Consider the following 26,180-nt stretch of genomic DNA (forward strand, 5'->3'; position numbering starts at 1 on the left):
TAAGATTATTTTAGTTAGCTTCACTTGCCAAACAGATCTTTCCCCACTTTATTATATCGTCATTATTATTTCTACTATATAGGAAGTATATTGCCACATATCATATATCAAAACATTACTAATGCCATTAAGACAATGCCAAGACCAGTCACATGATATGCATGAAAAGGCAGCTCAGTTCTTCAGAGAGCCTTGAACATCAGCTGACCAGTTTCTGTGCAACTGGTGTTGTATGTGGATGCCAAAGCCAGGAACAGACATCCTGTCCGGGACAGAAGAAGGAACTTCTTACTCTCTTCTGAAATAAAGGCTGAGAAGCAGAGATACCACCTTGTAGCTGAGGACCTTTTGAAAATACTGAGAGAGAGAGCATGCTCTCATCCAAATGCTTTTTAGATTTTGTTAATGTCAGAATAGATGCTTCTGTGGAAGATATCATTTGACAAGGTTTAAAAAACTTGCTGCAGAAACCTTTTGACACAACTGCAACTTTTTGTTCACATAGATGTTTTTGCATAAAGGGGAGAAAAACTATGTTATTCAATTATATCTCAAAGGACAGAAATAAGGCCACAGGCAACCTTAATGCTGGCATTTCCTAACCTCTTAAACTTTGCCTCTGCAACCTCATCATTCGACAATGCATTTTCCCGTAATATAATGAGAAATGTCTTCACAACACATCCTCTCTCCCTCTAGGTCTCTAAGTCCAGCTATTCCCATCTGCGTGAGCAGGTAACCCAATGCACTACAATTCTGATCTTTACTGCTGATGTTTTTTGTTTTTGGAGGGAGCTGAAAGCAAAAGACTAAAACAATTAAAATGCTTTAATTTTTATGCTTTCTTTTGTCTAGTTTAAAGTTTCTGGTGATCCTAATATACTACATATTAAACAAGCAATTGGTGCATAGGTTTTAGTATTGGCTATCACTACTAGCAGCAGCCTGACTATAATTAACCTAGGAAGAATTGGTGTTCGGTCTTCCATTACTACAGTCCGTGTTGCTTTTCATTTGTATATCTTAGCAGAAAATATACTGTATCTAGTCACCATAGGAACACATTCCCCATCTGCTGTATTATCACATTTTTTCCCCTTGACTTCTGCAGATTGCAGTCCTCTCTACTATGTTGTCAAGATATGTAGGGGCCAATTTCCTCCCCATCTAAAAGGAGTTATGACAGACATGAAAGCGGTCCTGTTTCTTAACTCTTGGAATTCCATGACTTTTCACGTATGCAAAATTTTTAACAGTATACCTGAAAACCCATTTGTCCCTTTGCAGCCTTTCTAGCAATATTGCTTTTGAAGAAAATGGGTTGGGAATTGTGTCAAACGCTTTTTAAAGAAAATACACAGTTTCTCTTTGCAAAAGTTTATGTCCCATTATGCATTATGAGCTCCCCTCTGACCAAGCCATATGGCTCATCATTAGAGTCACATGCTGCGGTGCAATGGGAAAAAGTTTGCCAAGAAACCTAGCCCATATGAAAGCATGGGAACCAGGGGGCACTACTCAAATTCCCATGAGGCACAATAGGCCAAAGCAGATTAATGTCGAACTGACTTGAAACATGGTGTTTGGGTTCAGTTCAAGAAAATAAAACACTTTGATTTAGTAAGTCAAAACTAAACATAGACATTTCCAAATTGAATTATTTTGGAACATTTCATTCCAAGAAAAAATTGTGATATTTCAACTTTTTGTTCCTTTTCTGAAGGAAAATCATGTTGAAATACTGTTTTTTCCTGTGGGATATTTTCTGTTCCCAGCAAGGACAAAATAGTTTATACAAAACAACAAATTATTCAAAGTCAATAATATCTGTGTATTGTATTCAGTGCTTTAGCTGCCAATTTTTTTTTCAATGTAAAACGTAATGAGAATTAGTGTACATACATAAGGAGAAGGAGATGGAAACATTTCCAGTTTTCTGAGTTACTGGAAAGTGAAAGAGACTTATACTGCATACATAAAAGTCAATTAGATAATTTGAATTTAAAAATGAAAAAGTAACAAAATTTTTATACGGAGACACAACATAACCACAGGACTAAATTAACTTGTTTGGACTTTTGTTTTTGGTTTAAAGAAGTTCTGGTCTGCTCCTTCTAAAGGAGCTTAAGACAGTTTTAATAGTTCATTAGGTTTAGGAATATGGAAATACTGGCCTCAATATTCTGTGATTTAAAATCAGCCTCTTCTATCACAGGTAATCATACTGTATATTTCTTTACGTGAATTCATCAGGTTTGACCTTAAAACTATTTGGTTTTTGCCCCTACTAATCCTAATTGGATAGTAATCTTTTTCTGCTACAAACCACTTAGCAGAAAGCCATGATTTATTCATGACTAATATTCACAAAATACTATTGTAATTATCTTCCTTCATGAAAATAATTTTCTTTCTCTGGTGTTCCCCTTCCTGATAAATGAATAATTTGAAGTTTCCAGCACTCGATCTCCCCCAGTTTTTTGCCCATCAGCTGTATATTTACTTCTACTTTCATGTCCTCATTCCCATTCAGATGTTCTGCTCTTGCTCCCACATTCAGCACCACTCTCCATAGCAAAAGCCTGAAGCAGCAGTCAGTTGGTTTTGCACCAGGTCTTCATTACATTTAATTTCTCTGCTCCATCTTCTTTCTACCTCTCTTCTTTCTTCCAGCTGAACAACATTTTGCTACATGCTACCTGGGAGCAGGGTCTGGTGAAATGAGGGACGGTTCCTTCCAGGCTTAGGTTCCTTAAGCATTCCTCAGTGACCTTCTCAGTCCAAGGGAAAGAAGGTCCAAGACTACAGGGCTGCTCTTGAGGCCTGGCTTTACTGACAAGGCTTATAGTAACATAAGCTGAATTCATCTTTAGACTTTCCTCAGGGCTGGCTGCCTCTCGGGTTTGTATCTCAGACTCCCCCAAACATCTGCCAGAGTCTCTCATATTTATTCCACATCCAGGTGAAATAAAGAGTCACTTTCACCAGCAAAACACACTTAAGCTTTTCTCAGTTTTAATCATTTTAATATTATTAATCAGATTAACTCCTGGCAGGCTTTTCTTCCAAACATGGTGCATCTCTATGGAAACACAGAATTGCATGGAAAACTGAATATTGAACACACATAGTAAAAAATAATTTAAAATGCTATTGAGGCACATTTAATATTCTTATACAGAGAAGTTATTCATTGGTAAATCCATATAATTGACAAAGCTAATACTTGCAAGACCACTCAAAAGACTTGGATAGTTATGTTTTCCTAACTTTTAACAGGTTTGAACAACTTTGGCCTGTTATTCAAAAGTGCCTGTCACCTAGTTTGGATCAGGAGTGCACTTCTGAAGCAAAATTATGCCCACTCAACAGGGCTTCAGTTCACACCGTGGAGTGGTATGGGAGTGCACAGAACTAGATCCTGAAACTGGAAACTGGAAGGCGTGCCCTAGGAGTGCCCACAACCGACCTTCAGCAGCTAGCAGGGATTTGGCCCCAAGATCAGGCTAACATGAGCTGGAGTAACATGTACTGTGCATGTTGCATCCTCAGCACCAGATCTTTGTCTCCCTCCACATCTGCTCCTATCAGGACACGCTAGCTGCTAATGAAGACATAGCCCCAGACTGTCATGTTGTGTGCTTTGCTACCTTACACACTTGTGCACTCTTAAATTTAATGATAATCAAATAAAGTTCCACCACAAGGTATAACCACTTCTTTTCCATTTTGAAACCTCGGGCAGAAAGTAGTACTTTCTTTTTTTGGCCCAGTTTTTTCCAGCACAGAACAGATGTGGCTGACTATTTAAATTACTTGGTGCACAGCCTGAAAAGAGTGGATAAAGCTCTTTGAAGATCATGGATATTTAACTTATTCATACATATTTGTTCATACAGCATTTAGTTCCAATCATAACATTATGACTTTTTGTATTTTGTGTGCCTGTTAAAGTCATAACATAATCATAATCCTTACTTGGGGTAGAGGCTGAGTCAAAAAATCAGAGTAGAAGGGATATGGGGAGGCAAAATTACTTGATTATCAAGTGCATTGGATCATCTCGCCTGTCCAAATTTATGCTTGTTGAAAGGTTTATCCTAAAAGCTGCTGTTCAGTTTTAACCCTCTCTGAAGTCAATTAAGAGCTGAAATCAGCAGGATCATCGTGCTCAGGCCCTTACTGTTGAGCAGCAGATTCCCTACTGCCTATGTATATTGCAATTATCCCTGTTTCTATAATTACACTGTGCAATCATCAGCTGTCCAGGATAAGATCCTTATTAGGTTAATAGCAGAACTTAAAGGGGTCAGGGTGCCCTTTTGGCATGTTTCACATACCCTGTGCTTTTGTGGAAAAACAAAATCACTAAAAAAAGTTATACATGGATGATAATTAAAGAGCCACCCCAAAGCTTGCCATGTTCAGTTTATAGCTGTAGTCTAGAGATTACTTTTAATCCCGCTTCTTTTTTTCTGTGCTTTTTTGCTACTGATAGCGATGTTATTGCTTTCAATCATAAATTGGAATAAGTTATGAAACTTATACTGCAAATGCAACTTCAGTGCAGAACGCTCCCAAATAATGTGAACAGAAATAGCTCATTCAACCACAGGCTCTTGAACATTTCTGTCTATAACATTTTAAATAGTTAAATTAAGCAAACAATAACTCCACTCTGGTTGGTGACAATGGTGGAGATAAACTACGTTTTATACAATGTGAAGACTCTAGGTTTTTTCTGCACCAAATTTTCACAGTTCTTACATCATGCATCTGAGATACGAAATTCAGGATTTTTTCATTTTCTAAGCTTAAAATGTCAAGTTTGCACATTGCTTTTATAAAACAGAGCAATCGAAATATGAGGGGTTGGCAAGAGGGAGTAGGTTTTGATAACTTTTAGTGAATTACATTATTTTCTCATTTCTGACTTTTTACAATAGATGTGTCAAAAATTGTCAAGTGAAGATTTTCCTGATGTTTACACAGTGTTTTTCTATCAACGCTATAAATACAAAATCAAAAGGGCAAATATTTGCATTCCATACGTAATATAATAAAGGCAGTTATTCAGTCTGAATAATTTAATCAGTGGAAAAATATACTATTGTCTATATTGTTTTCTTAACTGCTTCTTTTTCTGCAGTTTTATTTTTGTTGTTTCACACTATTTCTCTTCTTCTCTTCATTATTTCACAGGCCCTAGATTGGCATAGTTCAAGAAATAGTGCTATCTGTAATTTTTTTTGAGCTTCTAGCACTGCTGCCAGGCCCAAGCCTCAGTCTTGTAATTGCTGGGAGTTTTTGCAGTTAGATTACACTGTGGCCACTTTTCCCTCTGGTTGCCCAGAGCATTAACTGTCCCAGCTGCATCTCGTATCCCCACCACTGCCATTCAGCCACTGTCAGACCCCTCTTTCTCTGCCATCAGTGTCCAGTAGCTCAAGATCAGGTTTGCTCTTTGAGCATTTTTCCCTTTCACGTGCAAAATTGATACTTTTCCATATGCAATAATTTATTGAATGGTTATTACTAAGGCCAGAAGTAAGAAATAATAAAACAAACAAACAAGCAAGCAAAAAGTAAAGAATGGGGTTTGAAGAAGCTATAGCCTTAAGAAGGCACTGAGAAATACCTGTAACATATATAATCCCCTTTTATGCTAAAAGCTGGTTGGGAATTTGTTGTCAGAATAATTGGATGGAAAAAAGGACTTCTGCAAAATGGAAGTTTTTCCAAAGGAAATCTAGAGTGCCATTAGAAACATTCCTACTTGCAAAATCAAAATTAAATACACCTTTTTGGGTAGATTTCATTTGAAGTAAAATAGTTTGGTTTGCTGGAAAAAATCCCTGTTTCTTTTTTTAAAGTCAGTTCTGCATTAAATTTCACTTACCCAAAGCCTATAGTACCTCACAGGACTTGTAGAAATGGCAGCATAGTTCTTTCTGTTTCTTCTTTGTGAAATAGATAGGTAGACCAGAAAAAACACTCTCATGCTCATGGTATTCAAACGTCTTCCCAAAGGCTTCATAAGCGATGATATTTCTCCTTATTCAGGTAGTGCAGATTTACGCTGCCAAACCTGCCTGTATAGGTCTTAAAAAACCCAGACTGTTGCTAGTTTTAAAAAAGATAGATAGTTGGTGAGTATTCTGACATATGGCCTGCTTCTGGCATGACAGATGTCTCACTTTTTTGTCAATATTTAACCCATATGATTCACATCCATGGGCATTGCTTCGACTCAGTGATCCCAGGTGTGTTGCAAGAGGTTGTTAAGATATAATACCAATTTTTTGGTGTCAGGCTGTGTGCACTCCATTGCTGAATGCCATATAAGACTCATGCACATATGAATGTTTTTTCAAAATACATAAAACTTTGTTTACTTCTGTGGGTTGATGGTGATGATAGAATTTTAAAATTTCTTACTTTGGACTAGGGAATGCAGAGGAGTCCAAATATAATGAGAAAACTTGCACATTCAAATATACCAACAGAGAAATGAAACAAACTCTTTTCATTTATTCTAGGTTCAAGTTCTGTTCCAAAGGACACTATCTTAATTACATGAACCAATTCCAGTGACATGTGAGCTATACAAAATAATTGCTTCAGTCACCTTTGGAAACAATTTATTATTAAAGACACCAATTCGTGGCAAGAACAAGTAACTGAAATTTTGAAATGAGATTTCCAGATAACTGGACTTAGCAGCGTTGGTATGATGAATGCCTTTCCTCTTACGAAAGTGCCAAATGTCCAGGAAGTCCCAAATAACTGGAAGCGAACTCTGAACACCGATCTGACATCTTATCTAAAAATTGGCATCATCATTAGAATGCTTATGGTCTTTCAAGTCCTTCTGGGAAAAAGTCTACCACCAGAAATGTCAGCATAATTTATGTGTCTTTTTCCAATTTCTAATGAAAGAACTGTATCAGCTGTTAGACTTGACGTTGATACTTACTAGAAAACAGGTTAATATTGCCATTTGTTTTGTAAGACACACAAAAATTGTACGCAATTGGGTGAAATATAAGTGCAAAAATGATTTCATGTTTTACATTGAAACTCTTTCACTTGTTCCAAAATGGTTTTCTTAAGTGTGTATCTTAGAAAAGAAAAATCAGCAATAAAGTCTGTGATTTTTTTGAGGCTGCTTAATACAAATGTATTAAATTAAGTTTTACATCAGTGCAATCTCTTGTCATGAAAGATTACCTTAATCATTAGCTTTGAGTTTAGTTCTGAATGTCTTTGCTTTGTTAAACGTGACTCTTAATGGCATATTTTAATTAGTACTCAAAAATTAGACTCTCTACTGACATGAACAAATCAAGAGCCTGATGAGCTCCACAATGAAACACATACAGTACCATCTAAATTCTAACATTAAAAAATTTGACAAAATATTATGTAGCTGGTCATTATGTCATAATGTCTCATTTTCCAGCAACTATCAAAATATGCATTCAATGAGTTATTGAAGTTCACTGTCTGGTCAGCAACAGGATTATTATGAAATTCATTATTAATAATACATTGTAAATATTATGACTACTAGAAAGGATAGACATATTGCACTGTCAGACTTGTGGGAGAAGATGTACGCTCTTCCTGAAGATATTTCTGACTCGAAACCAGAATTTACTCAATCTAGTCTCAGTCATAGCCTGTTCGTTCTGGTGCCACATGTAAGTGAAGATTTCTTTCTAGGGAAATAAGTAAAAAAAAACCCAAACAAAATCACTGCTGAAATTAATGAATATGACACAGGATAACTTTTGAGCTTCTTAGCGAAAATAGTAAGCTGCACACTAACCTGGTGCACTAATCTAGTGCAAATATTAATTATTTATCTAGAACCACCTGGTTTAGTGGAAGATTTTAAGATGACTTTTAAAAAAAGACTTTTAAATCATGCACTGGATATAGTGATGAGACTTGGAGTTGTAAGGAGATAAAAATAGGATACTGCCAAGGTCCTCAAAATTGTCTAAAGAAGAAACTCAGTAAGAGTATCTATCTGATATGGATACTTCATCCCTTGCCTCCTGTAAGTGAAAATATTCACTTACATTATCTGCTACTTAAAACCTGCAGATAATTTTAACCTACATGGACTCAGAAATAGTTAAATTTGTATAGCTACAATTTTTACAAAAGTGGTGCTCCATGAATATCTCTGCTTTCAAGCAGTTTGGCATAGTGTGACTGTTTCAATATGTAGGAGTCATGACATAAGCCAGGAAGTTTATTAAAACATTCTCAGTGTTTTGTTTTGCATGGTATAATTCAGGGCATTATAACAGGCTACGAGAAGTTGTTCTTTATGGGACTGCTGCGCTGACTGGATGCTAGAGGGATACATCCATGCCATTTTTTTTCCCCCAAGATATGTTTGAAAAAGTATCTGAGTAATTGTACCATTACTGCAGCAAAGGCATTGCTTCTGGTTACTAGAGTTTAAAACACAATTACGTGTTTAAATAAGTATTCTCTTTGGCTGCTATGCATCATCTGGAAAGATGTGAATTTTTGGAATGGCTCAGTGACAAATGCAGTCTTATCCAGCAAGGTCTTTTCCTTGGGATCGTTTGTGAAGGTTAGAAAGTTATGTTCACACCCAGAGAACAACATAGTTCAACACACGTAGAAAATAAACAGACCCTCCGGCTTCAGCCCAGTCCCATGACCCCTGCGTACAGAGCTTAACCTTCCAAAAGGCATTCAACTTCATTGGGTCACTGGAGGAGGGGTGAAGATGTCTTGCTCACTGGAAAATGCCACTGTGACCAAAGAAGTCTTTTGTGAAACGATATCCTGATGCAAGCATTTACCTTTCTGCAATATACCTATGTTATTTCATGCCAAAGATCAAGAAATAACACTCCCTTTGGGGAAACTATTATCATCTATCAAGTGCTACTTGTTCAATCACTTTTGATAGAGAGTTGTAGTACCATACTTCAGAGGTTTAAAGTGGGATGAAGTGTGTCAAGAAGCATACTTTGTGATTTTGAAAAAACAAATATTACAAGTATTAGTTAAAAATCACAAAACCTTTTAAGTTAGGAACTGTAAGCACTTTAAATTGTGATGCGAAATGTATTTTTTGTGTAACATGGGACAGTAACACATACCTGAGACGGAGTGGAACGAACTGCTAGATATGAATGTCATTTTTACTACTGGAGACCTGGGCTGAAATTCCCACTAAGGGATACCTTTATAGATCTCATTTTAGTGTGTTGTAGTCATGCCATTATAAAACCATCAAATGCAATTTGGCACAGCATGATACTTAAATGGTAGCCTGAAATTAACAGACTGAATTACCCTCTACAGGCAGCCAAGGTTATTTATAAATTGGAATTCAGATAAGTAAGTGAAGTGCCTTACTGAACTCTGTACTTCTATATTCCCAATGTCTGTCTTCTGTGCTTTGAAATACTTTTTGCAGTCGTCCTTTAGTTGAACTTCCAGAATATTTAGCTACTTGAAATGGGAGCAAAACTGAAAGCAGGATGCTGTATTAGGTATTTACAAGAGATAGTGCTTTTACATTTGTAAACTATCTTGTAAAAAGTTTTGATTAAAAGAGCTACATCTTGGCATCTGTGAGGTCTAGTGCAATTAGTTGCTTTAAACTCCATTTTCTCCTCCCGCTGCCAATTAAGGAAAACTTGTGTGCAAGAGTAATGGTTGCCTCAGTGACAAAATCAGAACATGCTAAATAATGTGATTAAACTTGTTAAAAGCCAAAATAAACACTTATAATTATCTCAAGGAAACCTGCATAGCACAAGTGAGAGCTCTATAAAGTGAAACTCTGCATCCATAATTTCAGACTTTCCTACACAATAGATCACAGTTAAAGATCTGTTAACAGACCTCTGACTGCTGAACTGGGCAGCTTGTGGTTTTCTTCTAAACCTATTGGCATAATGTGGATTTATGCAAGAGGTGCAAATTGGAAGTTGTCTACTATTGGAGCCATTGGCAGAACAGAAATCATACTGTAGGGTTAGCAGCATGAAGTACATTGCTTTGAAATTACACAGCAGGGTTTCTGCTTGTTGCTCCACTTGCCTTTAAGACCAAGGTCTTATACTGTCTGGCCATGATTAAAATCAAAGTGTAGGCCTCTTTGCTGGGTGCCAGTAAACGAAGGTGAAAACCAGAAACAATCTGGATTCTTAATTATTTTAAAATGCAACATAGGCAAAAAACTAAGATGAAAGCATTTCTTACTAATCTATCCTAATTATTCCACATAAAATGATTTCCTAAAGAGGCCTGTATCTTGGGATAGTCACTTTCTATGACTATGCAAGATCTTTTTTCCCATATAGCATCTTTTATGCAAACCCACACACGTATACAGAAAACAAGAATTGACAAGCAGTTTAAATGGTAGGCTTATTTAAACCCAGGTTCAGGTGTACATCAAAACTTGAAATAAACCAAGATACCACACTGAATTTACTGAAAATTAAATGACCATTAGCTTCTACAGTGGTCCACTAGTAAAAATCACACATTTGGAAATTCTGCATTTTACTACCGTACTATGGAGATATAGGTAGGTATGTACATACTGGCAAGTGGGATGAGAAAGAACAAAGGGTTGTTACATTAGAAAATAAAGATATGGTAGAGGGACGGGAGTCTTCAGTGTAAATCCAAGGCACTCTACTCAGAGACTTTCATTCTGATTTCAGTCACTGTGGTCACTTCTCAAGTAAAATCATACCAAAATAATGGTGTGGCAGGAAGTCAATGCTGAAAGTGGGTATCGTGAAAGCTATCTGCACTACTGTCAATTTTACGATAAGTGAATAAGATAAGGGGCTTTTTCTTTACTTGTCAGCATATTCCGAAGTACTTGCTGTCAGGATATTTTTCCTAATTGGCTCTTGAGGGCTAATTGGTAGACAGACCTTTTGACTGAAATGAAGATGCTGCAGGGATATCTGGAGATAGCCAAGGACAATCATGAAAGTTGATGTGCAAAATACTTGCTCACTTTAATTTCTGACTTATTTAACATGTAATCTTTTGATTTAGACTACAATGCTTGAAAGTCAGCTTTTTGGCCTCATATGAAAAATATATCTTATTTTTTTTCCTAGTCTAGACTTCTTGTTCATGATGTCTTTTCTCTTAGAAGGCAAATGCATGCCTTCCAGGTTACCAGCAAAATAAATATATTATATATAAAGGAATAAAGGATTCAAGCAGTCACTTTGAAATGTGTTGCATTTTCCTTGTTCTTTTAATATATTTTTAACACATTTTGACTACTTTTTTCTTAATAATTCACAGCCCATTTAATGCCATGTAGCTTGTTGAGTCCCAGACAATTACTTACGAACAAAATTTTCTATGCCTTTAAATCTACAGCAAAGAAAGGGAGATGCTTCTTTCATTCACCAGTTCAGAACAGTCCCTGATGTTAAATTTATTTCTATCTCGCAGCTACCTGTATGTGACCTTCTGAAGGTAATTCTGTTAACTGGGTTTGTCTTTGGTCCAACTCTGGCAAGACAAAAGCAGGCAATGTTTGTGGGAAATGAAAAGGTGGGCTCCTTGCTCACCTCCTCCCTGGGAGCTGGGAGGTCATCTGTACTGCTTGTCCACTACCATACTGGAATACAAAAATGTATTTAAGACCACTGTGGTAAGAAATTCAGAGCAGAGTTACTGCCTCAAGTTTTTACTTCTTCTGGCAGAGCCTTGAAATCTTTTCTTATTTTGCCCTGTTCCCTTTAAATAATTTCATTACTGTTAAGAAACCACATTGTTTGTTTTTTTTCCCACTATCCAAGTATGTTGAGTATATACTGTGGCAAACTTAGCCACATAAAAATTGCTGCTCTGGCTAACTTCTAAAGCATATAATGCAATGTGCTCCACTGGAGAGTTTTAAAGTGATGTAAAGAAATACATTCTACATCTTCAAAAGTTGTAAAAATTCCAAATAATTCAATAAAGTACATTAGAACAATAGCTAGACAAAATAACTACTAATGTTAGTGAAGCTTGTTTTATGCAAAATACTCTTTTCTCCTACAAGAAAGACACGCAGCTTTGCCCTATCATATTCCAGCTCTGGTGCTAACGGTGGAAATTGTAGTGAAAGCAACACCTTGTCCACCACTGCTGCCAGTAGTGCAAAGAGCTGATGCAATGCTAGCGCAAACAGGTCACTGGCAGACACAGGATTTTAATGACTGCATGGTATCAACCCCTTTGCACAGCTTCTGCCATGAGAACAACTGCATGAGGGGAAAATAACCAAGCCCAAACGGAAGCACTGTCAGGAAGGATGTACTCACTTCACATCACAGTCCATTGGAAAGGAAGATGAAAGCAAACAGCGGTGAAAAGCAGAGCTATTCCGTGCAAATTCTGTAAGGACAATATTGAACACTTCTCTTTGAATTCTTCCTCCATTCCTTTTTTATTTCAAGTGCCTTGTTGGAATCTGTCCTAAGGTAAGGAGAGGTCTGCAAGTTAAGACTTAGGTGTTTCCCCTGCTGTGCCTTCTCTGCAAAATAGTTTTCCTAAGCTTTAACTCTCATTCTTCTCCCTGTGCATAGGCCGTGCTCACTGTGAGACAGGCACTTGTCTCTTCCTCCTCCTCCTCTTCCAACTTTTTCCACAGCCTGCAGATTGCATCCAGTATAGTCACTGGTACTTCAATCCCATGGTATCCATTAGGAGCTGTTCTTGAAAAGGAATTCCTATGGGATGGTAGTTATAGCCTATTGACTCCTTGCAATATTGACTGAACTTGATGCATCAGGCACAAAATACTGGTTTTATAGGTGTATGCATCTCAGAAAGACTTTTTTTTGTTTGTGATTTGATAGTTGGACGCTCAGAACTTTGCAATAAAATGGTGAGTAGAAAACCTGGCATTCCTTCCTTCTTCACATGTCGTGTCTTGGTACACATTACCTGCCTTTAGAAGTAATGCGTTCTCACTGAAATTAATGTATCTTCAATGAAATAATCCATTTTAGCTGCAAAAAGTCTTACTAATGTACAAAAAAAGATCAAAATCATAGAAAATCAGTCTGTTCAAGACAAAAATTTTCTCCTAAACCATCAATGGCTGGTTGATGTTTTCAATTACAGGTTTGTGTATCTCATCCAAAACTTTTAAATTAAATCCTATTTTATAATAATTGTGGATGTTCTCAAATACCTAGCAAAAGTAATCTGGATAAATAGATATTTCTCAGCGTAAAGCAAGAGAACAGTATGAAAGGGTATATATTGTCAATATAAAAATAAGCAAAAGCTGGATTTGTTGATCAGCAGAGGAGACAAAACCTGGCAATTAATCTCAACACCAAGTTAAATAATTAAACAATAAAACCCCCGAAAAAACCAAGGACACAAGTAGTGCATTTGGCCCTAACACTACTACTGTAACACAGTATAGGGCCTCTGAGTGCTGCTATCCTTTGCATCACAGTCTTGGCATATATCCTCAGGCAATTCACTGAATCTCTCCTCAGCCATAAAACAGGATAAAATACTCATCCTAATGTGATATGAAGATTGTTAATACTTTTTTAGTTTTAACTTATTATGGGAAAAAGAAAGAAAACCAAAAAAGAAATTATTCCTAGAGGCATGTGGAATACACAATGTTGGGTGAATAAAAATAAATGTTGTCAATGCGTTTTTTTGCTCTTTAGTAGAAGAATTTCAAAATTAATGAAAGAATGGGATACAGTAGCTTAACATACATTGTCTTAGCTCAAGTACTTAGTATTACTAAGTCTCATGAACCATAATTTGAAAACATAATTCAGCCTTTTATGTAAATGGGGCCACAGAGATTAGAAAACAGGATAATGATAAATTGCAAAATATCTAACTGTTTAAGCCATTGGAAGGCTCAGTGTAAGAGCTGTTTTTAATTAACATCTTAGTGGTTTGGAAAACAGAATAAAGATCATATTAAATAGATTTTCTGATGATGTTGCACTGAAAGATCTTGCCAAAACTAAAGCCAGAAAAAATACAAAGGACCAGAGAGGTTAAAAAAATATGGCAATGAAAGTAAACCCTCAACCTGGAAAAAAATGCAAGCTAGACATTTGGTAAAAATGATAAAATATACATGCGAGAGAAAGCAATGGTAGTGAGCAATTCCTTTGGTTGATGCCAAAATCAAGTTAGATATGTGGTTTTAGTAAGGTCAGACATCAAAGGAGTTGTTATACTTGGGCTGTCTCTACCATGGCAGGTGCAAAGGAAAGTGACTCTCTCTGACCATAGTCTTGCACCATTAAAAACTGATAGAATATTTGTGATGAATTTCAATGAATAAAAGATGAAACCCTACATGATGCTGCTAACCCCAATTGTTGAAAACTTGTGATTCAGTCTCTCTCCCCATCTTACTTATTGCAAGTTTTAAAACCAACACATTTTAAAAGTAGGAAGTGCTGTGTTTCTTCTGCTTTTGGAAACATTAAGGATTGCATTTTAAGGTTTTCAGTGGGGGAGAGGGCTAGGGAAAAAAAAATACACTGTGTTTTTTATCGTTGTTGCTTTTGTTTCTAGAGATTGAAGAAAAAGCTGAGATATGCTCTTTCCATATAATTTCAGGGGCTGTTGCCTTGAAACAAACAATATGTACTATTAGATTCATGACAAAATCATCAGATTTTGCAACAGTACACAGCCATAACATTCATTTCTAGACACCATGACTAAAGGATGGTGATTCACCTATGAGAATTTCCAAGCAAGTAACTAAATTAAGATGAAAGGGAATCTTATGCTGAAGGTCTCCTGGTAAAGTGACTGTTATTGAGCTGTTGCTGTGTAATGATACGGCAGATGCTGACAGAGGTCAGAAACATCTTCTGTGTCTGGCTGCTTAGTTCAAGAATTGCCTAGAGAAGCTGAGCTTTGTGGCTGAATCTTAGAGCAGACTTCATATTTGTACATTAGGTATCCACATAACGTTTTTTTTTAGTATTAGGTTTAATGTGCCTATATTTACACCTGTAAGTTGTCTGTGCTTAATCTTCTGTAAAATATCATCTATAACTCTATTGATAAAAGTTGGAGGATTGGGAAAGTGGTAACAATTACGTATAAAACTCTAAGAACACAAATTACGATTCTTTGCCATGCTACCTCTAGTGGCAAAATCATTCTTCGTTTGCACAGCATGCTGCAGCTCAGGAGGGCTGAGGAAATGTGTTTAATCCACTTAATATCTGGAGGTTATTAAATATTATTATCATTATTTAATTTGATTGGAAAACTGAGTTGGACTGGTATTGATGTCATGAGTGGTAGTAAGGGGATTAGAATGCAAAATGTACCTAACACTGAAGTAGTATGTCCAAGATAATGCTGTTTTTAATTAAGGCTGAGCTTTGACACAGTGCTGTTGAAAATTTAGGACTCTGCCTTGTTTTTCCGCAGCTCGCTCTCCCTACTTATGCAAATGAACACCTCCTCTTTGTTTCCAAATAGCCTAAATTTCTGATCTGTGCTTCCCTCAACAACCACTGCCACCAATCAAAGCTGAAAATAGCCGTGCAAGTAGTTGGTTCTGTCCAGCTCTTCTAAAGTATTTGCAAGTCCTTGTACAAACAAATTAGACGTGCTTTTTTAAAGTAAAATGCCTCTTGCTCCAACATGAGGGAGAACTGTTAAAAGACATCACATAAAAAACACTTTTGAAAATAAAAACATCCTAAACCAAAACAGATTTAGAAATAAATTTAGTTTGTATAAATTAAAATAAAGAAAAAATTTAGACATACTTGTTGGTGATTAAAATACAAAGACTGTTCTGCCTGCTACTTAATGACATGAACTTTAAAAGATATGAAGATACACAAAGGATGGAGGCAAAGGTTAAATTTAAATTCAAGTTATGTTGAGCTTAATAGAGCTGGTGTTGCATGTAATATTCTGATTCTTTATATAATTAAACAAAGCCATAAAAATAAATTGTTCTGTAGCTTAATCTTTATTTTTAAAATATATAAAATAATCTAGGAAAAATTTTACAGTGAGTTTAACAGAATGGTAGTAGAAAAAGTCTATTCACCACATTTTTTACTTTTGAAGAAAATGTGGCACCATTAAATGACCTAGTAAAAGAAAAGAGCACATAAAAATACATGCTTCGTAGAGTTTTAAAGCAGAACCCAGAATCCTGTTTGAGCTTCTGAACTATCTAAAAGTCTTGCATGGGGAAGTAAAAGGAAACGGACATCAATGCACAGGTCAAATTTATGTGCAGCTTCTCAAAGCACAGCAAGCAGAGGAAGGCTGAGTACAGACATACAATGTAAGTCCTCAAGCAGCTTCATTCAAGAAGCAGAGTGGCTGCATACCCAGAGGCCTAAACCTTAAGGCTGAGTCAGTTCCGAGTATTGCAGCTCAAGTGTGTTTAGCCTTTTTTGCACAAGGCAGCAAAACACTTATGCTTCTATAACTTCCAACACTTTTGAGAAATGTACTATACAAGCAAAAATTCTTCCCTTAACACCTCCTACCACCATTTTTTAAATTGGATTAATTCACGCTTAAATGATACAAAAATCCATCTTTCTGATATGGAATACGTTTAGTTTCAAAATCTTCATGTGCAAGTATTGGCCTGTAATCTCTTTAAAGTAAATCCACAGTCTTAAATGTAAAACCACATTTAGACAGGCCAAAAATGGTTGAGCAACTGGCTGAAAGAATAAATGCTAATAATAAGAAATCCCTTCCAGTGAATCAAAAGAAAAAAGCCTTTCAAAGAGAAGTTGGGAACGCTGGATGATCTTGATATAAAACGACCTGTCAAGGAAAATCCAGATCACTGCACAAAGCAAAGTGAATTCCTTGCACTGGTATTCATTACAGAAGACACTGTACACTCAAATCATGTTTTACTGGAGAAGAGTCTAAAGAACTATTGCCAACTGAAACATGAGTAGAAGAGATTTGTTCTGTAGTGATAAGTTATGGAGGAAAAATTTTTCAGGACCAAAATGGTATTTCCAGGAGTGCCAAAGGTACTCAGATAGGAAAATCCTGTACTGGTAATTGGGACGTGTTAACTATTGCTTAAGTTGGCTTCAATACTAAGAGAATATGACACAAATATTTGATATCCCATCAGCTATTGATCCAAAATTTTATTTCTAGACTGTCTTTACATAAGCCGAGATAAATAGATAGAGAACATATTAGAATATGATATATAGATATGATGCTTTGGGAAAGAGTCAGTAATTTCACAGATGTAGGCATGACTTGCAAACCTGATAAGGTTCTTTGAAAGAATGATTTACCATGTGAATAAGGATAAATCCAGCTGCTATGGGGTAGCTGGACTTTCAGTCCCCTTTGCCAGGTGTTCTTACAGAAGCTGTGCCCTTACAAAGTAAGAGGAAAGGGCTTCTCATGTAGCGACAACTGAGTGACAACTGCTTAAATGATAAGAAACAAAGGGTAGGAATAAGTGGTCAGTTTTTCCTGGGAGGAATGTTAGGAATATTCTCCCTCAGGGATCTGTATTAATCCCTGTACTGGTAAAATGGTTAGCAGGATGGCCAAGTACAGGTGTGACAGTTTGCAGGTGATATGGAATTATTTTAGAAGAACAGTAGACATAGACTAGTAGGAATAGGACTACCTTGTATTTGGCACAGTTTAAGTGAATATACACATGTAATTTCTGTGATATGGTCCAGTTCTTTAAGATGTGACAATTTGGTCATAGGTTTGAATCTTGTATTTTCAAGAGCTCTGGGACAACAGAATTATTGGAGGATAATAATTACTTAAGTAGTCCTCCTGAAATGTTAGCATACAACAGTATAAAACCAGATATCTGGAGCAGTTTAAACAAGAGTTACAGGATATTTTTGTTTTTCTTAAAAAAGAATGAGTGTTTTATTCTGTCACAGGCTGTATTCAATACAGAGGCTACAGTAGGATAAGAAGGAGGAAAAAATTATATTATTAATCTAACAAAAATATTTAAGTAGATAATTTCATAAAATAAGGAAGAAGTAAGGAATAAAGTGTTCTGAAAGGCACCATATTTTCTTGAAAATGGGGCTATGTGGACACAGGAAAAATTGAGTTAAATATCTTGGGAATTAACAAGGAGTGCTTGAGTTTTCTGAAATATTTCCCTCGTGGATGAAACCTCTATTTTTAAGGAAGATTTGATTAAAAACATGTTTTCTAACAAAACTGCAACTCCCTAGTCACTCAGAAAATAAAAGATTTTTTTTTTTATATGCATCTATTTACTTCTCCAGGGAAACATATAAGATGGGCTAACAATTAGTGTTCTTAAGGAGACAGTTAACTAAATAATTACAATGGAAAATTGTGGTAATTTATGAAGAACATGTTAAGAGAAGAAACTATTCACCAACAGTTATTGAGACCAAATGCATACAGTGATATATTAGGTTTTATCCTGGAGACAAGAGGCCAATAAAAATTCTGCACATGAATAAAGAAAATAATTTAATCTGAAAAGAAAAATCCAACAAAAAATGTCAAGCTGCCAAAGATTTTCCACTGCCTACCTCATCCTTAGGGCTGGCAATAGGCACTCCACCCTGAGAGCACTGTTTCCAATCCCTTTCTCACAGTCTCTCAGTGAGTGCCATCCAACCAGTGCAAGGGGGAAACCATGACAGCTATTGCTACAAGCTTTCACTTTTATCACCAGCATGTTAGTTTGTAGGACTTTTACAAAACATGACAAAGAGGAGATTCTCCTGTTGTTAGCTGAAGTTGGGCACATAATTTTTTTTACACATTGCATTCAAGCACAAGATAATATACTACATTTGAGGATGAATTGCATCGCATTAAAAATCTATTATGCAATATTGTGACTGCTGGCTTTCATGTGGCTTATCACAGGGATAGGTCTCATTGATTTTATTGACCCTACACCAGTTTGAACTGGGTATAATTTCTTTCTTATGGAAAATATTCCTGCCCTTCATCAAAGTTCATTAGTGATGTCCATAAGTGGTGGATGAGCCCATGAGCTTTATGCAGTTCTACAGCTTCCTGCTGTCTTGGATGTCGTGTCTGGGCAACTTGGTGTGCAAACTGAGCCTACCTGTGCTTACAGACCTGCCTGGTGTACTACTAACTTTTAATCCTTTTTTGGCTTATATCAGTTTAACGTTGTCTTTGCAAAACACTTTCAAAGCTTGAAAAATGGGAAAAAAATATTTGTAGAGAGTAATACGGTAATTTCTACCTGGATTTACACAAACCCATGCAGAGTACTATGTTATGTCTACTGACACCATAGAAATAAGATAAAATACACTCCAGCTGTCTGATAAATTCAGGGTCAAAGTCTCTCCTTCAATTCAGACACAAATGTCTTCCACTGAGGTTAATGGGACCATGGTGCTTACACTATAGGGTCCCTAATTTTTTCTTAGCTGGCTAGCACTTGATATCAACACACATGCAGACAGTATTAAAATAGATGTGTCATATCAGTATGATCAGCTAGATGATAAACAATACCCTGCTGTTAGCTCTGACAGGAGAAAGAGATTTTAGTGTGCAATCAAGAAAAGTAATTGTTAGAAATGTAATAATTGCACGTAGCTCCTTGATGAATTACTGAACTTCACGAACAAGCATCATATGTTTTTATGGGCTATAAGCCAGCAATCAGGTAGCAAGACTGAAAACCCTTGAAAAGTTCTAAGTGGCTGTAGACTGTAAGATGAGGAGGAAATATTTGTTATGTTGTCTTCAAGTATCCTTTTTGATAGCTTTTGCTTTTTGGTTCTGAAATTAACAACTTAACTATTAGTGTCAACATGTAGCTAGTTAAAACTAACAGCTTATCAAAAAGAGATCACCGTGTTATAATTAAATGGACAATTTTTATAGGGTGACTTCCATAAAAGCTCCTAGATCACTGGAGGAAGACATCAGAAAATGCCACTGCTACAATAAACTGGAAACTTTCTGGACTAAATATAGTGCAATCAATAAAAAACAATCAAAAGAAAAGGATCCAGTGAAATAATGCAAGTGACTGATAATAAATATAAAAAATATAGAGGTCAGCTTAGATCTTTGCTAGTCATGAGTTGTCTTCAATTAATAATTAAACATTTAATGAGTTTGGGAATTTTGCATGAGGTCTTAATTTACCTCTGCAATGAAAAACATAAATGCAGATTGCTCAGTTTTGCTTATAACAAAAGAGAAAAATTTAAGGAAAATGTAACTGAGGTATCCGTGAAAGAAAATAAACAAACACCTGTGTTATTCATTGCAGTCATTTAATCACTTGCAGAACTCTGCAACATCCAGACATTTTAGGGGTTCCTTCACTTACAGCAAGATGGCCATCTTATAGATAGATTTATCTCTTTTTTTTTCTTTAGTTTTTTAACAATGTTTTCAGGGCTTTCCTTGAGAGGCAAATGCAGAATACCTATGTCAAGCTATTGCAATATTATTACAGCAGCCAAGTCTGCTTTTCCCTATGGAAACACTAATTTTTGGCCAGATTTGTTTGGAATTACGATCAATCTGGAGTTTTATATTGTTTTTTTTTTACCCCTAGTTCCAGGCTATGACCTCATTAGGGTATATCATGTGAAATCAGAAATATCTGGCCGTTGAGCAATAGCTCTGGCATTCAAATCTATGAAAATCATCTGTTAGTCTTCTGATATCCTCATGCAGATTGCTCAGGCTCTCTCACAGATGTCATTCTTTACGTCAGGATATACACATCGGTTTATATTTTGACTTTATTTTAAAGTCCAGATTTCTCAGATCTCTCATTACATCCTGTTTCAGTGAATGGAAATAGTCTGTTGGCTCAGTGGTCTCAGTTTCTTCCACTTCCTCACTCATCACCAAATGTGAGATGCTGAGCTGGCATCAAGTCTCTAACTCATGACTGCTCTGCAGCTGCTTCCTTCCTATGAATCCAGGCTGCTGCTGCTATGGTACGCCGAGCGCCTGAATCCCTTCTCCTTCCCCCAACAGAGCTTGAGGACATGCCGTCTCTGAGAGGGATGGATTAAGTGGGAAGAGGAGTGTGGCTGAACTCATTAGATCCCATGTAGATTGGTGATGAGGATTTTAGATCAGTTTTGCTGTCCTGGTTGCCATGAATTGCTTGGGCAACGAGCAGCCACGCTGGCTATAAACGCCCTGCTGAACGCTGCCAGCACAGCCATCACTCTGACTTAGTGACAGAGGTGGAACCATTTCTAAAACAAAGAAGTTTTGTTTAATGCTTTACAAGTGCCAGGAGTGTTCCTTCTTTCAAATTTCTTTAGGTTCTGATGTGCAAATTCTTCTATACGGGAACAGAGCGAATGAATTCAGTAGGATTGTTCCAGTGGGTCAATGAGTTAGGGCCTTAAACCTATAGGAAATGAACCATTTCCTCCAAAACTCTTTAAGAACTTCTGAGAAAGAGGTATTCAGTCCCTTGCACTCCACAAACACAGCAACACTGCTGCACCGGCCTATGCTGTCTTCAAAACACGACATGGAAGGGCAACAATAAAAATCATGCGGTGGGAGAAAGCCTGCACAGTAAATACGGTTTAATCTCGAAAGAAAACTCCTGGGTCCAGTCCTACAGTTCTGAGGCAAGCAAAATTTCTACTGAAGTTAGAAGTGAAAAAATTCTGTCCTAAATGGGCATGCTCCTTTGAATTAAACAGAATTTATTTACATCAGCAAAAACGAGTCACTGAACATGTAGATTACATGCCCTACAGAGCAGGATATACCCAACAGAAATTTAAGTAAGATGAATGAAGTATTTTAGCAGAGATCTTTTTCATTATATAAAGATAGTTATGACTTGTGGAAAAAAAAAAAAAGATCAGAAGACTAGTGGAAAATGTGATCTTTCTGAAGAGGAGATGTTGGTTAAGCTTAACCTGGGTATCTGATGTTTGGCTTACAGAATACAAAAGGACAGGGAATTTCAATTAAGATTTAAGTTGACTTTTTTAAAGCATTATGGAAGTCTAATGACTACTCTGTGTAAATTACTTCCAGATGCTGACCTGCATGAAAATGATGGGATAGGATAATCCCATGTTTTAATCATCACCTGTAACAGGTGAGATATCTCCAAAATCTGTTTCGAGACATGTAAATGTATTAATAAAATGTTTTGATGTGGAGGGGAAATGTGATAAAGTCTAAATTTTTCATGAGTAACTTTCTTGAATTAGTCTTCAGTAAGGGTTTTTACATCCTAAAGCAATATTTAGTCCAGTTTTTGTGGTCACAAAGGGGAGTGAAAAAACTCCCCAAGTATAACTCTTTAGAGCTGTGGTTTTCAATTTACAGAGATAAAGAATGAAAACCTTAACTAATGTGCAAATATTCTGGTTTTCCCTTTGTTTCACTTTTCAAATAACTTCTTGCAATGAACAAAACCAACAGAGTTTCAGAGCACAGGTTTCGGTGTGCTGAGCTGATCTACAACGGGGCTCATTTGGAAGAACTTTACCAATTCTAATGAAGTTTCTGATCAATGTCCTGAAAGTGCACTGGACTGATTTCTTCAGAGATTGGGAATCAGATGTGAGAATTATATGCATAACAAACAAAACCAGAAAAACAACGTTTATCATAATCAAAGAATAAAATCACCATTTGAAGGTTGCTTCTGTTCCAAGACAGTTTTTAGAGGCCAACAATGTTGAGGCGCTAAGGATGCTAGGGAAAAAAAAGTTCATTGCTTGTGAAGGGGCTTATTTCTCATTTTTCATTTCTGTTTGTAATCGCTGTCATCTTTGTTTCTTATGCTTTGGATAAAAAAGGTGACTTTTATATTTATTAGAACTGGGTTTCAATAAACATTATGCAATATGGTAGACCGGGGAATGATTTATTGATAATTTGTCACTTATATTTATGGAAGTGTAGACCCTGGAGCCCTAGAGCTGGTAAATCATATTATGTAGCTACAAATGTTTTTTTATTCTTTGCTGCCAAAAGTGCACCATGTAAACTGATTGCCTCACCAAACCCCTGGGGCCTGATAATGATGCACTTGCTAATACAAAGGGAGGAGGGGTGAGGAGAAGACAACTAATTATAAGTTTATTTTTGTTTCAATATGTTTGCCATTTAATCTAGAGTTCCATAAACAATAGATTGATGAAATATAATTAGGAGGAAGATTATAGTTTAATGAGGCAAAAGATTGGGAAAGAATGTAAATGGAGCAGTAGGCTGTGCAGAGTTTTTAGCTGTTTATTATTGTACAGCTGTAAGGCACTTTCACACAGTTCCCAGATGGAAGCAGCTGTTAGCTCTTCGCCATTAGAAAAAAAGAGGTTCATAGTTCATTTTTATCCACTTGTTCCAGCCTAGTTATGTTCACTACAACACTTCACCAAGTCACAACTCTCAGCTACGGCTGAGGCTGTCAGGATGGGCACCCTGTCTTCATTTGCCACTTTGCCATTCACTTATCTCGTCTGGCAACCTCTCAAGCAACAAGCTGTTCCACTCCTTGTAATATGTTTATCTCCCACAGTGATGTCAGCAAAAGTCAGCAAATCTAATATTCATGCTCAAACAGATTTGTTGGTGCTCCTTGTTTATAAGAAAGGGCTCTGTATCACCCCTGCAGCTGCTTCCTCTTCACTGAGCTTTGTTTTTGTACGGTACTCTGCAGATAGGCTTTGGGAGCTGTACAAAGCATGTGCCCATCTGACTTAACAGTGTTTTTGTTGTTTTTTTAATATAAAAAAACCAACTCACATCTCTTTTTTTCCACAGCATGTTATGAAACCTACATTTTTCCCTCAGCTTGTCAAGATCTCATACACAAGACAATATATAAAAGGCAAATAAGAGAGGTGTTTCTTTAAAAAGCAGTCACTGGGAAAGAAAAAAGCAGGCAGACTTTCAAGAATGAATACTACAGTAACATTTCTCTTGTAGCACTTAAACAATTCCACATTATGGGCCAAGATATCACTGCCCTGCACCCTGCACAGACATTTACATTGGTGCAAAGCGAGTGTAAATCTTCATTATTTCAGACAGGTTGTATGTTACATTTGGTGCCAAGGTATTGCACATGCTACAGGGAATTAGAGAATTTGGTGCTATTTTTGTAACAATTTATACATTTCGAGCTTCTCATTTCACAGCGCTTGGGACTATCGCAGATGCTTTATAAAGCACTTTCTGTGTGGGCCTATATCAATCTATATTTCTAAGGTACCTTGTGGATGATAGTCCTATCAGTCAAGGTGAAGGCAGAGCGTTGCGGTTTATTCAGGGCTGGCATTAGGCATGATGTTACTGAACAATTTCTCAATCTGGGTGAGGCATGCTTTTCTTCATTTGTTTCTGTTTTGAGATTAGATTTTCTAAATTTTTTTTGGTCTCCTTTACCATTCATTCAAATGTTAGGCAAGAGTTTTATTGCAATTCCACTATCTACTTATCCCAGCACAGGACAAATTAGGGGATCTGGGTTTAACCAGGTGGCAAGTGTGGCAATTCCCTTTCCACTAATACACGAAAGAGTCTGGTTCTAAATCCCTCCCCCCCCCCCCCCCCTTTTTTTTTTTTTTTTTAGGAAAAAAAGAGACTTGCTTTAAACATTGAATGAAATTCTGGTCTCTTTAAGATATTTTGCCACTGGCTTCCAAAGGACAATTTACTTCATAGTTTCCGAAACACCTTTCAACATTAATATACATTACGCTTTGTATATTTAACATTTATGAGAAACTCAGGAGTAGAATTCTGTCCTGATCTCTAAAAAAAGACACAATACAAAACATTCCAGCAGCATAACGGTTTTTTTTAAATTCTGCCACTATCAGCAGGCCACCCACATGCTTAATCTAGAAGAACCACCTCTAGGCTATGAGAAAGGCTGTTCAGTCTCTGTGCCCCTACAAAACTTGGCTATTTTGCTGACAAGGATGCCGGTTAAAGCCAATTATGGCGGGGAGTTTTATGGTCCAAACAGCTGTCCAGTTGGAATTGGACTAAGACCACCAAGTTATTTCATGTGCCACAAACAGGCACCTGATTGGTTAAATAAAGCTGCATATATATTTTTATGAATAGAAGTGGAAGGTTTAATTTGCTTTTGTTTGTGGGGTCTTATTTATTGCTTGAAAGTGTTTGGATGCCTGCTGGGTATTTGTGAAAAAGGGCTGCAAAAGCTGCACATATTTCATCCGCAGTTCTGGAGCAGAAGTACAGTGTTGTGGTTAAGGCTAACCAGACTAGAAAAACTACAGGCCATTGGAGCAAGATATGAAAGCTATTGCCAAGGTTGCAGACCAAAACCAAAAAACCACTACCCCAACTAAGAACCCCACTTGGTATTTATGCATGTATTGTGCGTATGTATGTATGTGTTTATTTAATATTAAGGAATCATTTACGCTCAAAAATTTTACCCCTCCTTTCAGTATGTTATTACTTTAAATTACAGCACTTAAAGTGACTTCCTTACCTGCTCTTTAATGCCTGTTTTCTCTTATTTGATTAGTTCATGCATCTAAAGCACTTTCCTATGTGCAATTTTTACTATTTCCCCTGTTCAGCCAGCCTGTTTTTTCACTCTGCCTTTAACGTGGTAACCCTATGCAGCAACTTAGGAGAGAAAAGCATTTTTAAATTTCAAAATTATGACTTTTACAAAAAATTAAAGATGCAATGGTAAAATTGGAAAGACTAGCAAAAGAGGTCCAAGATAGCTTGAGTGTCTGCAACTATGTCTAATTCAAAGAAAAAGACCTGCATTAGTCTTAAAGTCACTGGCGTGATTTTAAGATACTGACCCCAAAATTCCTGGGTTCATGGATCACATGCATATTTCTCATTAGACTAATAACATTACAAAACATTTATAATAGGGCCAATATTTCTGGTTTTTGTTCCTTTAAATACACTTCTAAAGCAAATTGCTTGTTCATGGCACAGAACTAAAACTCCCCAAAATTAAATTTGCTATCTACTTCCGAGCTCCGTTATATAAAACCTAAAAGATTTACTGCAGAATATTTGTCTTTAGTATCAGTACTTTCTTCATGTTTGCTTTCTCTCACAGGACGTCTTTACTCAGCTTCTTTTCCTGCCGTCTCACTGCCTCTTTT

Source organism: Platalea leucorodia (genome assembly GCF_965183815.1).
Source record: "Platalea leucorodia genome assembly, chromosome: 6".
Classification (NCBI taxonomy): Eukaryota; Metazoa; Chordata; class Aves; order Pelecaniformes; family Threskiornithidae; genus Platalea; species Platalea leucorodia.